This window comes from Acomys russatus, chromosome 23, assembly GCF_903995435.1.
Source record: "Acomys russatus chromosome 23, mAcoRus1.1, whole genome shotgun sequence".
Classification (NCBI taxonomy): domain Eukaryota; kingdom Metazoa; phylum Chordata; class Mammalia; order Rodentia; family Muridae; genus Acomys; species Acomys russatus.
In genome coordinates, this window is record NC_067159.1 from 29,241,859 (window position 1) to 29,257,776 (window position 15,918).

The window sequence follows — 15,918 nt, forward strand, 5'->3', positions numbered from 1 at the left end:
CAGGCATGATTCCCCTCCTGTTGACTGGGCCTTATAAACTTCTGTTTTGAAAAGAACACACCATAATCTTTTGGCAGTACTCGCATCTTCATTGAAACAAATAGGGCGAGGGACACAGCTAGCCTGTCTAGCGTGCACAAGGCTCTAGCTCCTGGATGTGTTCGCCACAGCGTGAAAGCAGGTATGGGTGGCACATGCCTTGTAACAGCGGTAAGTGGAGGCAGGAGGATCCAGAGGCCAAGGCCAGCATCACAACAAAGCAAGTTCAAAGCCTGCCTGGGTTATATGATACCTTGTCTCAAAACAGTAGCAAAAATTGGCTTTGTGAGGAATTTAATTTTGGGTCCATGAGCAGGAAGTGAGGGGATAGGAAAAGTCCTTGCTGTCATAGAGCTGATACTCCAGTCACAGGTTTGGTAGAGGAGACAGACATCAAAGAGGCCAATCATAGTAAATTAAGAGATTACATGAGGGAAATGAGCACAGTCTAAGAGGGCAGAGAAGACAAGATGATGATGGGGGCGAAGGGTGCTATTTCTAATAGTAGGATCTGAGGCGGCTTCTCAGCTATGCTGACATTTGTATGGGGAAAGAAATGAGGCAGTGGAGCCAGACAGGAAGTTATTTTGGGGATGAGCATTCCAGGCAAAGGCAAGCAGGTGCAAAGGACCTAAGGCAAGAGCAGAAAGCTAATGTGCTCAGTGTGGAGGGAGCAAGGGCAGGAAATGAAGTCAGAGGGAAGTGGGCCAGGGTGCTCACCCAGGCCCTGATAGCACTGCAGGGACTCTGGGTTTCATTTTGACTGAGGGTGACTGTCAATTTTAGAAGTAAGGAGTGATTAAATTCTGAGTCACCCTGCCAGTTTTATTGAGAGCAGGCTGTAAGTTGCAAGAAGGGACCAGGTAAGATGCTGCAGAAATGGCCCAGCTGAATATGAATGCCTGTTGACTCTGATAGGATCAGTGCTGGGAAATGACAAAAGTCCTTTTTGTTCCTTATGACACTGAGGCTGACAAAAACCAGAGGATGGATTAGAAATGTGACAAAGGGAAAACCAGCAGTCCTGGTGGCCTGAGTGCCGTAGTTTTGTCCCATATCAGGTGCTGTTTCAGTCATTCTTGATTTATCCAGTATCTGCATATTGGCAGAAAATACATTTTTAAAAAAATTGTTTTATGCCAGGCAGTGGTGGTGTACATCTTTTACCCCTGCACTTGGGAGGAAGACGTAGGCAGGTCTCTGAGTTTGAGGCCAGCCTGGTTTACAAACCAAATTCCAGGACAGGCAAGGCTAAACAGACAAGCCCTGTCTCAGAAAACAAAACAAAACAAAAATCCCGAGTGCTGGCATTAAAGGTGTATGCCACTACACCCGACTGTTTGTTGTTTTTCGAGACAGGGTTTCTGTATAGCCAGGGAAATATGTAGACCAGGCTAGCCTGGAACTCATAGAGTTCCACCTGCCTCCCAAGTGCTGGGATTAAAGGTGTGTGCCACCACTGCCCGGCCCTACTACTTGTTCTTAAAACTTGTTTTTAACTTTAAAAAAAAAATAATAATAATTTATTTGAATTGGTGTTTTTTCCTGCATGTATGCCTGTGTGAGGGTGTTGAATCTCTTGGAGCTGGAGTTATAAACAGTTATGAGCTGCCAAGTGGGTGCTGGGAATTGAACCTGGGTCCCCTTCTAAGAGCAGCCAGTACTCTTAACTGCTGAGCCATCCCTCCAGCTCCAAAACTTGTTCTTACACAAAGTGATTCCTCTTGCTTCGGGAATTGGTTTGATTTTGCTTGAGGCAGAGTCTTACTATGTGCCTCATGATCATCCTGTCTTAACCAGTGAGAAGACTACCAACATATGCCACCCAGACTATTAAATGTAAGGTTTTCTTAAAGTTGTATTTATTACTTTTGTGGGTTTAGTGGGCAATGTGAGGTGTTGGCCCTCTCCTTCTGCCTTCAGTCTGGAACCTGGGGTTGACTTCAGGTCAGCAGATTTTCTTGGCAACAGTAACCTGTCATAGTGGCCATCTTGCTGGCCCTAACCGTGATTGTAGGAAAAAGGACCGAACCAAGTTTCATTATGTGTCTCAGCTACTTAGGCATCTGAGGCAGGAGGATCATTTGCATCCAGGAGTTCAAGACTGACCTGGATAACATTCTGAGACCTTGTCTCTAAAACTAAAACTAAACAAATGAACTTGATTTCACCTAAACTTGCCATTTGCTGGCTTCCTTCCCTCCTTCCTTCTTCATTTGTTCCTTTCCTTTTCTTTTTCTTCTGGCTGTCCAGAAACTGGTTCTCTAGACCAGGCTGGCCTCAACTTCAGGGATCCACCTGCTTCTGCCTCCTGAGTGCTGGGGCTAAGGGTGCAAGGTACAACCTCTTGGCTTGCCATTTTTCTTTTTAAAATCATCAATGATAGCAAAAAAAAAAAAAAAAAAAAAAGTACCTCTCCATCCTAAAAAAAAAAAATCTGTAACACTATCTTTTGACTAAAGTTTCTTTATTTGATGTTTTTCTTGGAGGGATTGGGGAAGATTTACCTATTCTGGGAAGTGAATCACCTAGAGAGAGCTTGACATTGGAATGTAAAGCAGAACAAAGAAGGTTGAAGAGGGAAGGGGAAAGGCGAAGTGAAGAACCACTCGCTCCTTCTGCTGGGTCCTCAGCAGCTGTGGCTTCTCATTTTCCATTTGGCCTCCAGCCCAACACCAAGTGCCTCTTCTTTCTGCCCCCTGCCTCCTGCCCTGGACACAGACACTCAGGCCTATGCTCTTCTGTCAGGCCTGTGACAGAAGCCCCAGGACACTCCTGCTAGACACAGTAAATCCTGAGAATGCTAGTAGCCAAAAGTGCCTCAGGGGGATTCGTCGTGTTTGGTCAACATTTTTGCCTGAATGAAAGATCAAAAGCATTGTTCGCCACAAGAACACACACTGTGGATATGTTATGTTTAATATCTCAGAGAGCAATGAAACTCCAAAATATACTTGGTAATTCCATCTTGTTTTGAAAATACATTAGCATCCATGCTGGGCTCTCCTGTCAGTGGAACCTGAAATCAACCCTAAGATTTGCTTTGGTCACTCACTGCTTGTATTTCTGTGCTACAGGTTCCTTAGGCAGAAGAGGCTAGCATTGTCTGACTGTAACGTAAATGCGAAATGACATCGTGCATCGAAAAATTATGTAAGACTAGACAGGCATTTTTAAGTATTTTCTTATTAGTCCTCCAATGATAGCTTCTGTGTGTCTGTGGCTAGTGAATTAAATGAATAAATTCAAAATACACATGAATCCAACTCTTTGCCACCACAGGCATCCGAGAAGCCTTGCAAGGGACAGAAAAGGCTTGATGGTCTTTCTTACTTCTTCCTTCCTTCCTTTCTTTTCTTTTCTTACCTTTTTCTTTCTCTTTCTCGTTTAGTTTTTTGAGACAGGGTTTCTCTGTGTAGCCCTGGCTGTCCTGGAACTCCCTCTGCAGACCAGGCTGGCCTCGAACTCAGAAATCTGTTCAGCCCCTCTAGTGCTGGGATTAAAAGCATTCACCACCACCGCCACACCCTCCTACCTGCTTGGTGGCTTTTCTCTACAGTACAGTGTGACTCTGGGCTGCCGTTCACTTGAGCACGTCCCAGGTCATAGAATCCCAGTCAGTGTATGTCCACAGAGAGCAATGAGAAGAGCCTTCGTATCCAGACCTTAGAGTACGGCAGAATGTGCACAGGGCCAACATGATTGAACGAATGGCAAAGGGATCTTGAACCCAAAACTTGAAATTTAAATTTCTCCAAATCATAAAGGTTTGGGCCACTCACATCATGCCAAAGGTAGAAATTCCGCACCTGACCTGATGTACTAGGTCACAATCAAAACATAAAGTCACTGAGTCTCCACAGTAACTCAGTAATAGAATGCTGGTTTAGCATTCAAAAGTCCTAGGGTGTATATCAGTATTACACACACACACACACACACACACACACACACACACACACACACACACACACACACACACGGGAGCACACATATACACACCTAACAAAGTTCATCACTAAGCTGTTATTACTGATGTGCATGTTAGGGTTGAGGTATGACTCAATGATACAGTTCTTACTAAGTGTTTTTTAATCCTTGGATTCAATTCCAGAATAGATAGATAGATAGATAGATAGATAGATAGATAGATAGATAGAGAAAACAACAAAATTCCTTACAGTAGTGGTTTTCAACCTTCCTAATGCTTCAACCCTTTAATAAAGTTCCTCATGTTGTGGTGACCCCCAGCTATAAAATTATTTTAATTGCTACTTCATAACTGTAATTTTGCTACAGTTATGAATCATAATGTAGATATCTGTGTTCCAATGGTCTTAGGTGACCCCTGTAAAAGGGTCATGATCCAAAGTAGTTGAGACCCACAGGTTGAGAAACATTGGCATATAGGAACAGGAAAATTAATTTTGTATCAAGACTGAATCCCACCTCTATGATATCTCATATGTATATGATGTATATGCATATGTAAACATTGTTAAGAATCTGAGAAATCTGGAGTTGGTGAGATGGTTCAGTAGGAAAAGCACTTGCTTACAAGCCTGAAGACCTGAGTTCAATTCCCAGAACCCACACAAAGGGGAAGAAGAGACTCAACCCTACAGAGTTATTCTCTGACCTCCATGATCATGCTATGGCACAGGCTCCATCACACTTTTATGCACACACAATCAAAATTTTGTAAATAAGTAAAAAATCCAAATTTTAAAACAGTTCTGACCCCAAGTATCTTGGATTAAGGATGGTCAACCTGTATAGGACATGGGCCATCAGCTGCAGATCTGGTTCAGACAGAAAGCTTAGACAGGAAAGATTTAAGACACAGCTGCCTGGCATCATTCTAGCAGGAGTGCAGATGTTGTAGCCTCACACACAGCATTGGATGGTGGGGAGCAGCAGTGTTTCGGTCTGCAACTGATAAAAGGCTGGAGAGATGGCTGTGCATGGGGGTTTCAGGGGAGTTAAGAGCTCTGGCTCTGTTCTTCCCGAGGTCCCAGGTTCAATTCCCAGCACCCACATGGCAGCTTACAACTGTTTGTAATTCAAATTTCAGTGGACTTCCTCACACAGACATACATATAAGCCAAATACCAGTGCATATTAAAAATAAAAAGATACCTTCTCAGTAAGGATTTTTCCAGAACAATGTCATCATTTATTTCTTGTTGTTTCTTATTTTACTTCTTTTCTTTGAAAATAATCTCATTCTCACACCACCAGCAAAATTAAGAGCGTCACCATCACACAGCTAGTCTTGCGCATATGTAAGGGAAATGACTTCAGATTAATAGGTTCCCTGCCTAAAAGGATATTTTTCTGAAACTCGGGCAGAATCCCTCTGTAAAGTGCTTGGCATAATGCTTATACACAACACCTCTTCTAAACATGGTATCGAATTGACCACTATAGACATTATTTTCTCTTTACAATTTTGCAACCCAGAAAGGGACAATATTCTCGGCTTTTAAAAAGCTTTATCACTCTTCTTAAATTGTTTTCCTGATTATGGTATACATGCTTGAAATGTACAGGCCAGTTAGAAATCTGAGGCAGGAGGATAATAAGTTTGGGTTTCATAGTGAGACCTTCACTCAAAAAACTAAAAGGAAACAAATGACAGTTCTCAAAGGTCTCTCCACTCCTTGAGAGTCACTTCCGCCTCCTAGGAACTTGTGCTTCAGGCTTCCCACCTGTCTCCTGCCTCTCCTGACATCAATTCCTCACAGGCCTCTGGATCCTAGGCGTGTTCCCATACCAAGACCTTCTCACTTGAGTCATTGGGCCCCAATCATCTCTTCACTGGGCCCAACTTCACACCTCTAGTTCCTTGCTGAAATGTTATTGCTGGTTTCTCAGTGAAACCAACCTAGTGAAAACTGACATCTCTAGTGGCCCCTGTGCTCCTGGCTACGAAGGAGACACAAGGTGGAGCATCTCTTGCCCAGGAGGACTAGCCAGCCAGCCAGGACAACACAGAGACTGTCTAAAAGAAAACGAAGAAAGCAAAAGGAGTTCCAGCATCCCTCCCCACAACTTCCCTGTGCTCCTCGTTATTCTTCCTGCCTTCTCAGTGTTAAGCATCATCTGACAGAGGATGTGTAAATAACTACCTATGTGTTGCTATCTCCTTACCCTCCATTGTAGCCTCCATGACAGTAGATTTGCTATTTTGTTACTGATTTTTGGTCCTTGGTAGCTGCATAACTACTATGAAGTAATGAATGAGTAATTTCCAGACCTATTCCTTTTTTGTTTGTTTGTTTGGTTAGTTGGTTAGTTAGTTTCAGGGTTTTTTATTTGTTTGTTTGTTTGTTTATATGTATGTATGTATGTGCATAGGCAGTCAGAGGACAATCTGCAGACTCTAAATCTCTTCTACCATGTGGATTCTAGAGAGTGAACTCGGGTTGTCAGGTTAGCCCGCTGATAATTTTGCCACAGGCTAACCCCTTTCAGTATATTCACCAACAATAAACCCCAGATCCCTGTAATTCAGGAACACTTAAACCTCAGAAATCTCATTGACTTCCAAAAAACCCCGTCATAGTCATTTCTCATTCGTGTTAGTAGAGTTCCCCTTTTCCTCTCAGGGCACCAGAGCCAAAAGAAATTACTTCAAGGGCCTCTAGGAGAACAACTGGCTAAATATAGCCACACGGTACTGTAAAAGCAGCAGTATGTAAGCCTGCCAAAGCTGGGGCCCATCAACAAGGAACACTTTATGTGTTCTTCATTTCAACCTTGATGTAGGGAGGCTTAAGGACTGAATAGTCTCAGCTCTGTGTTTCATATAATGACTAGAATTTTAGAGGATTGGGTCCAGGGACCTGTGCTAGGCAAACAGTCTGCCACTGAGCCACACTCCAGCTCTGTGATTTCAAGTGACCTAGCATTTGTACTGTCCTTTCAAAGTGCAACCTGGATATTTAAAGGCAGGAACTATGTGAACTCCAGACAAAAATACACTGTATCACCCTGGAAGCTGTGTGTGCCTTCCCAGCTGCTGCTGGGGCACTTGTGTGCTAGTGGAATCTGTCTTGCCTCTGATTAGCTCGCTCTGCAACCACTGTTTTCAAGCCCACTTCAAAAGTAGGGAATGAAGACAAGCTCAACTCTACTTTTCCAGATCATTCCAAGGTATACAGCCAATATGGAGGATGCCCCAATAATACATGGGTTGAGGCAAAAAGGATGGAGAAACTAGACATTTCTTCAAGCTAACGCAGTGTCACCTTTAGGGCCGCTTGCACAGTTGTAACCACATCTAAGCAAAATAGCTTGGTGAGAGTATATAGATAACCTTCTCTCTCACTTTTAGCCAGGAAGGAGTGAGGAGAGAGGTCCTATTTTAGAGGATGGGAGATCCTTTTTGCACAGATGCAGTAGAAGATGGGAAAGTGCACCCAGGAAGGAGTCCATTGGAAGAAGAGAACAGGTTTGTTGGCAGGTGAGGAGGATACGGAGCTGATTCAAATAGAAGAAGCCCAAAGGTGTGTGAGAGCTTGTTCTATAGCAGGCTTGCACCTTTAGGCCACGACAGGCCCTCAAGTGTTTTGTTTTTAAATATTTTTACTAATCTAGAATGTGGTTAACATTAGGCCACTCTGATGGTCACAGTGCAGGGTCACTGCCTGAGGTCTTATTGAAGAGAGAAAGTCCACTGCAGACCCACTGAGGCAAAGCAGTCACTGTGTGTGCACAGGTAGCAAGGTTGACAACATAACACTTGCCTTGTATGCACAGGGCCCTGGATTCAATACCCAGGACTAAAAAACATTACCAAGAGCGGCTCATCCCCTAGCATTAGATCATCACCTCTAATACCCTTGCTGAAAGTGTGCATCACCAGTTCCGGTGGGTCAGTGAAGGAAAGGAAATTGAGGAGGAACAGACATAAATGCATAAATACGTCACTGTCACTCATCTACTATGTACTCCTTTTTATAATACAGAAAGCTTACAGGAAAAAATTAGGACCCAGCTGGACAGGGTGGCGCACCCCTTTAATCCATGCATGCAGGAGGCAGAAGCAGTGGATCACCGTGAGTTCGAGGCCAGCCTGATCTACAAAGCAAGTCCAGGACAGCTAAGGCTACACAGAGAAACCCTGTCTCTGAGAACCAACAACAAAAAAATTAGGACTCGAGCATCACTTACATTTCATTTAGTAGTCATGTCTACTAGATATTTCCCTGGGTTAAAATGAATGTTTATGTACTATTTTGTGATATGTGGTGTGATTTTTTAAAAAATTCTGTGTTGCTGGGAATTAAACCTAAGGTCTTTTACCTATCAAGCACACATTCTACCACTGACTGGTGTGTGTGTGTGTATGTGTGTGTAAATCACATATACATGTACGATCTTCTGTTTGTTCTGTTTCTTTTCTTTTCTGTAGTTTTTGTTTGTTTGTTTCTCTGTTTTGTTTTGTTTTTTCAACATAAAGTTTCTCTATGCAACCCTGCATGTCCTGGGCTTGATTTGTAGACGAGGCTGGCCTCGAACTCACAACAATCTGCCTGCCTCTGCCTCCCGAGTGCTGGAATTACAGGTGTTCACTAGCACGTCCCGCATTACTTTTGCTTTTTCTATACTATTTGAGGCTACTGTATAGCGATTCCATATATGTATATATTAATTTAGCCCATATTTTTGTTATTTTTATGGTTTATAATATCTGAGTGTGTCTTCTTTATGAAATGACTAAATTATGATTCTATATGACAAGGAGAGGTAGTAATATTTGAAACTGCTCTTAAAGGCGACACCTAGGGTGATCATGCAGGGAAATTCAGCTCAAATAATAAAGAAATAAAGGATTGGCCCCTGCTCTGCAGAGAGAATAGTCAGTTAAATTTAACTTAGGAAACGAATAAGGACCATGCTGAGAAGCACGCCAGAAGAAAAGGAAGGCTTGGTCAACCAACACAAGCAAAGTGATGGCTAAGGACACACTGGCAAAGAGTGGAGAAGGCATTCCAGGGTTAGTGAATGGCCTTTCTAAGGCCCAAGGAGAAACTAGCCGATCATGTGCTGGGTGCTATCTGCCAATTAACTTGGCTGGAGAGGAAGGTCATGCTAGGGCATAACAAAAATGAGGTTGACAGCAAGCCCAGAAAGCTAAGCCCAGAAATCCAGCAGCCAGTAAACAAGGGATCTCAATGCATTCACACAGAGTCAGTGTGAATCCTGTAAAAACAAAACAAAACAAAACAAAACAAAAAAAACAAAAACAAACAGTCGCCATCAAGTAAATACTGCTAGAGAAATAGAATCCATGGATATGGGCCAAGGAAACCGTTTGAAGCAGGATTCATCATCATCATCATGATCACCATCATCATCTTGTTTTGTTTGAGACAGGGTTTCTTCTTGTAGCATGGTTGTCCTGGAACTCACTCTGTAGACCAGGCTGGCCTGGAACTCAAGAGATACATCTACCTCTGCCTACAGAGTGCTGAGACTAAAGGTATGTGACACCACACTCAACTCAAAGTAGGATTTTTATAGACAAGATATGTATGACCTAGAGAGATGGCTCAGCAGTTATGAGCACTAGCTATTCTTGCAGAGAACCTGGTTTCAGCTCCCATCACCTATATCGCAACTCACAAGTCCCCTGTAATGCTGGGGACCCAACACTGTTCTAGCCTCTGTAGGCACTAATACACACACACACGGTGAACATGTATACACATACAGACAAAATAAAAATAAATATCTTTTTTTTTTTTCTTTGAGTCTCTCTCTCTCTAGCTGGTGGCCTAGAACTCTATATGTAGACCAGGCTGGCCTCAAATTCAGAGAAACTGGTCTGGCCCTGCCCCCGCCAAGTGTTGTGAATAAAGGCATGCACCACCAAGCCTGGCTAAATCTTTTTTTTTTTTTAAATGAAAATTGTGAGGCAGAGCATGGTGGTGTGCGCCTTTAACCCCAGCACTCGGGAGGCAGATGCAGGCAGATCGCTGTGAGTTTGAGGCCAGCCAGGTCTACAAAGTGAGTGTAGGACAGCCAATGCTGTCTGAGAGAGACTCTCTCAGAAAACCAAAAAAAGAAAAAAAAGAAAAAAAAAGAAAGAAAGAAAAAAAAAGGATGAAATTGTACTATTATGTCTTTCCTATGCTGTTTTTTTCTACGTAATTTGCTTTAAGAACTCTGCCCTATTTACAACAGTATAACAGTGGGGAATGTCTCTAATGTAAATTATTTATGCTAGAAAATAACCCTTGCCACGGTATTAGCTTAGCTTGTCTTGAGAACTTCTCAGTGGGAGCTACAGTCCTGTTCAGTTTGCACTGAGATGTAAACTGGACCACGAAGCACAGTCCAACCAGAGAAGCCTGGGCCTATGATAGCCTTAGCATGTGCTCTGAGCTGCAACAAAGACAACTGCACCTGCGTTCACGTGGCATTGTCTTTCGTAAAAATTATGTGCAGATGTCTTGAGTTCAAGGCCAGCCTGGTTTACAAATGGAGTCCAGGACTGCCAAGGCTATGCAGAGAAACCCTGTCTCAAAAAAAAAAAAAATGTGCGTATGTGCGTGTGTGCATATGTTTACATGTATATATGCAAACACACACATATATATACAGTATATGTACATATATACACATATATACATTATATGTATATATACTGTATATAAATGGAGATGTCCATGAAGGTGAGAAGTGTGTTTCACACTTCATACAGGTAGCTGTGGGCTACCTGGTGTGAATGCTGGGAATCAAAGTCTGCAAAAACAGCAGCCACTAACGGCTGAGGTATCTCTCTGGCCCAATATTGCATCATCTTTAGCTACAGCATGACCAAGCTGAAATAGCTCTACAAATCTTGTTTAAAAAAAAAAGGAAACGTGATTCTATGTTGTGAAGCACAAACTCGGTATTCTTCTTTCTTTTCTTTTTCCTTTTTAACCTTTGACATCTGGAGAGTCAAACAAACAACACTGATAATCATAAGGAGCCACTGATTATGGCCTATAACTGCAGGGCCACATAGCTCAGGAATCTGAGAGTGAGCTGAAAACAAGAAGAAAGCTGAGGGATAATAAATCCCTACAGGAAGGACTTGACAGCCAGGGAGTGATTGATTACAAAGTGAAACCTGCCAGGGACCGAGAGCTGGAGACAGGAGGGAGACTCCTGAAAAGCAGAGTCCATGTGTGCTTGACTGTCTGAGGGCAAACTGCTAAGTCTTGAGAGATAAGGACGGAGAGCAAGTAATTGAAGTGGAGAGAACAGAGTAAAGACTTCACTGTAGATAAAAACCAAAGAAGATCACTTAGTGTCTTTCCTAGTGATATTTGTGGCTCTTGTATTTCATCTTGGTTTTCATTAACCCCAGATTTGCCTTGTGGCAAAGTGGACCATATACTATGACAGTCACAACAGATACACACTTACTTACTTAAACTAGCAAGCACTGTGGCGCTCACTGCGAGACGGAGAAGAAGGCAGGAAAGTGGAGACACAGAAGGTATTAGGAAAAGGGTGGTAGTTTAATTGGTATCAGAAATAGAAATAGTGAAAATACTTTTCATTTCTGGCATCTTCTCTGAGTGTGCACATTCAATCTCACTGGAGTGCAGTGTTGCACTTGACTATACACAGTTTTTTATGACTTGACCTCTTACATATTGGTACCAGCTGAAGAAACAGAAAAATTGTTTCTAATAATGGTGGGAAATTGGCTCTGCTGGGTTTATTTATTTATTTATTTATTTATTTTTTGGTTTTTCGAGACAGGGTTTCTCTGTGTAGCAAGCTCTGCTGGGTTTAAAGAATTAATCTTTTCACCTGGTATAGTCATGTCTACAAGGTGGGAGGCTGAAGCAGGAAATTTTCATGTTCAAAGTCGGCCTGGGCTAGCAAGATTCTGTCGGAGGGAGAGAGAGAAAGAGACTCAAAGAGAGAGAGAGAGAAAGAGATTGAGAGAGAGAGACGGGGGGGGGGGGGTGGTATTTACAGTCTATTTTAATTTGCTACTTAAAGCAGAAAAAGAATTTTAAACGATGAAAGATATTTAAAATCATGAACTAATACGTATTAAATTTTTCTTAAGTGATGGCTAAAGGTAGTTCAGTTGGTAGAACACTTGTCTAGCACAAATAAGCCTTGGTTTAATCCCAAGTAACATTTAAAACCAGGTATGAATGTATGCACCTGCAATCCCAGTACACAGAAGGTAGAGGCAGGACAATCAGAAGTTCAAGGTCATCACTAGCTTTATCATTGGTTCAAGGACAGCCTAAAATATATGAGATTATCCAAATAAAATGAAGTAAAAAATGTTGCTGAGTCTTCAAGTGTATTTAGCACCATGAGTTGTGCTTTGTGTTCTCTATCTCTCCCTCTCTCTCTGTCTTTCTCTCTCTCTCCATTCGTGTGTGTGTGTGTGTGTGTGTGTGTGTGTGTGTGTGTGTGTGTGTGTGTGTGTTTCTCATGCCAGGGAGGACATGTGAAAGTCTAAAGACTTGTGGGAGTTGGTTCTCTGTTTCCACCATGGATGTCTTAAAGAGATTGAACTTGTGTCCTCCGGTTTGACAGTTGGCATCCTTACCTGCTGTGACATTTTGCCCATCTAATCTTGTATACATATTTAATTTTATGAATGCATTGCTCCATCCCACATTAGTCTATCCCTGCTTTGAGTTGACAGGGTGATAAGAATGGAGCCAGTGACCATCCCAGGTGGACTTCGGAAGCTGGACAGAAGGGTAGCACGTCCATTATTTGTGCCCTGAGAATGCTTCAAAAATGGCACAAGAACTTTGGGGCCAACTGTGCAGGAGCGACTAGGGTGGATTTAGATTTGGCACAAAGCTGAACAATAGACTTCTCAGACTTCTTGAGGTCCCCAGTGTGTTACTGAATAAACCTCAAAATGCTCACTTTATTCTTAGAGTAAAGGATCAAAAATCAGAGTGACATTATAAATATTAGCGGGTTTAATGAAAGAGGTTAACTAGCATTAAAAAAAATAAGTTGAATTACACACACACACACAATTTTTTTGAGACAAGGTCTCAGCTATATTTCCAACTGGCCTGGAGCTTACTGTAAAAACCAGGCTAGATTTGAACTCACAGGAATTGCCCGCCCTGCCTCCAGAACTCTAGGATGAATGTCACCATGTTACCAAGTCTGGTTAGAAAATAGAACTGTATATAAACTTATATATTCTCCTTCTTTTCCTCTTCTTCTGATTGAGATTTGTTGTTACTGTTTTTGTTCTTCCTTTTGAGATAGAATCTTGTATACTGTATGGTGGTCTCAATCTGCTATGCATCTAATCTGTATGTATAGTAATTTTCCTGCCTTTGCCTTTGCAGTGTAGGAAAGACCACAGGTCTGCAGTGTCTCAGTTGCCTTCAGTTAGTCCTTGTATATCTTATTTTGTAATCTCAGATTTGAATAGAGCAGAGAGGCAAGAATTTCTAATACTTTAAGCGAAGCTCTATGAAATGGAGATTATTTGACCAGGCATCCCATTACACTCAAAATCTCTTTAAGTTACTACGGCCTGACCTCTCTACTCAGGCCATCAACTGTCAAGATTAACTTTTAAAATGCTCATCCAATTTTATTACATATCTTCTTATATTAAAACAAGGATAGGGATATAATACATGTTTATTTGAGTTTTGTTTAAATTACTAAATTTGAATTATTAAATAAAGAAATACTTTTCGTGAGAGTTCAGGTCCCCTTGGTCCTCCACATCAACTAAGCCTTTTTAATTAGCTTTTGATATTCTCATTTGATTCACTGTCAGTATAATCATATAAAGTTAATACTGACATCAATTCCAGTTGTATATGTTTCCTCAAAATCAACATTGTCCAACAAAAATTCAATGTGAAGCTGGGCACTGTAGGACATATCTATAATTCTAGCACTTGGGAGGCAGATGCAGGAGCAGATAGATCACTGCAATTTCAAGGTCAGTCCCGGGTTCCCTGACTTTGGCTCCCATTCCCCTAACTGGGATGCTTTGGTTGGCCTCACTGGGAAAAGATGTGCCAAGTTCTGCACTGACTTAATGTGCCAGGGCAGGTTGGTACCCATGGAGGCTGGAAGGGGGCCTGCAACCAGGATGCAAAGTGAATACACAAGTGAAAGAAATGTATACACAATAGTTCAAAAATAAAATAGCACTGGATCAAATCCCTACCTAATCCATTTGGCTCACCAGACAAGTAATTATTCCAATATAAAGACTTTTTTCCTTTTTTTTTTGAGACCAGATCTTACTAAGCAGCTGACTAGAGCTTGCTTTGTATAACAGGCTGTTCTCCAACTCACCGAGATGCACTTGCCAACCTTGAAGCTGGGTAGACAGTTGTGAGCTGCCCAATGCGGATGCTGTGTACCAAACTCGGGTCTTCTGGAAAAACAGCAGGAACTCTCAACTACTGGAGACATCTCTTTAGGGCCTCCACGCTTATTTTTAAGTAAACCTACACAGTGCATTCTCCAAATTTTCATGTTCTTAAGAGACCGGCCTGGCCCACAACTATCAAGTGAGCACTCTATGACAGAGGTACTTCCCCATCATGGTGACTTCTATATAGAGGTATATGGACATGAAAGCCCTGGTCAATTGCAGGTCAAAAGATAACGTCAAACATCTATGGGCTGGTGAGATGGCTTAGTAGGTAGAACCCTTTGTTGTCTAAGCCTGACACACCCTTCGCCATCACTGAAACCTGGTGGGTGGAGAGAAGACTGAAAAGTTGTTCTCTAATTGTCACATGCTCATGTGTATGCATTCACACATAGATGCTAAATACAGTAAGAGGTTAGCAATGGAGGCTAAGCACAAAATAGCACTTGCTCAGTGTTGGGATTATAAAGGTGTGGACCACTAAGTCCAGCTCTAAAAATTTCAGAGCATAGTTTATACTTATACATACTTTAAGTCACTCAGGTTGGTTACATTTCTAGTGCTTACTAGCTATATTAATACCAATAAAGCTGAGTAATTACAAATCTGCATTTTTCAACTTATCTGTATGTTTTGCATGCATGTGTATCATACATGACTGATTTTTTGGTATGTTTTATGCTTGTGTGATGGAGGAAGTACATACATGTGGGAATGGGCTATCATATGGGTTCCAGGACTTGGACTCAGGTCAGACCTGGCAGCAAATGTTTTTTGCCCACCAAACCATCTTGCCAGGTCCCCAGAAAGACACTTTCTCACAAGCTTTCACTTCTATTGTCATGAGGTGTGTGTGTGTGTGTGTGTGTGTGTGTGTGTGTGTGTGTAATCACCAGGATAGGCAACTTGCCAGGGTACTTATATTTGGTAGCTATCAGCTGTTGTTCCTCAGCTAGTGACCTTCCCTGTGGGTCATAGAAGACGCCTGACCACAGGCTTCATTACACAGTAGACAGGAATTGCTGCTCTGGCAGGCAGTGTATCAAAGCCAGTAGACGCAGAAATAGTATACTGTCCATGAAATAAACATGCAACACTTTCAGGAGATTCTGATGGCACCTGGGATGCCAGTCCTTTATAGGTGCTATAAATACACTTCTGGAAACAACTAAATTACTTGTGTCTTGTGTATTTCTGGAAAAAATAACAGACTTCAGTTTTCCTTAAGGTTGATTCCCAGATCTGGCACATAGCCTACCTAAAATAAAATGTCTATTTATCAAAAACAAACTCAATGCTTTTAAAATTCAACATCTTAATAAGAAACATTTGATACAGTCCTTTGCTCTAAGGGGAAATGAAAAAAAAAAAAAAAAAAGAATCAACTATTTATCATTTCTGCTTGTATTAAAAAGATACAAGGCAAAAGCATATTATAGTCAGTTTGTATCAGCTACGCATTTCTATTT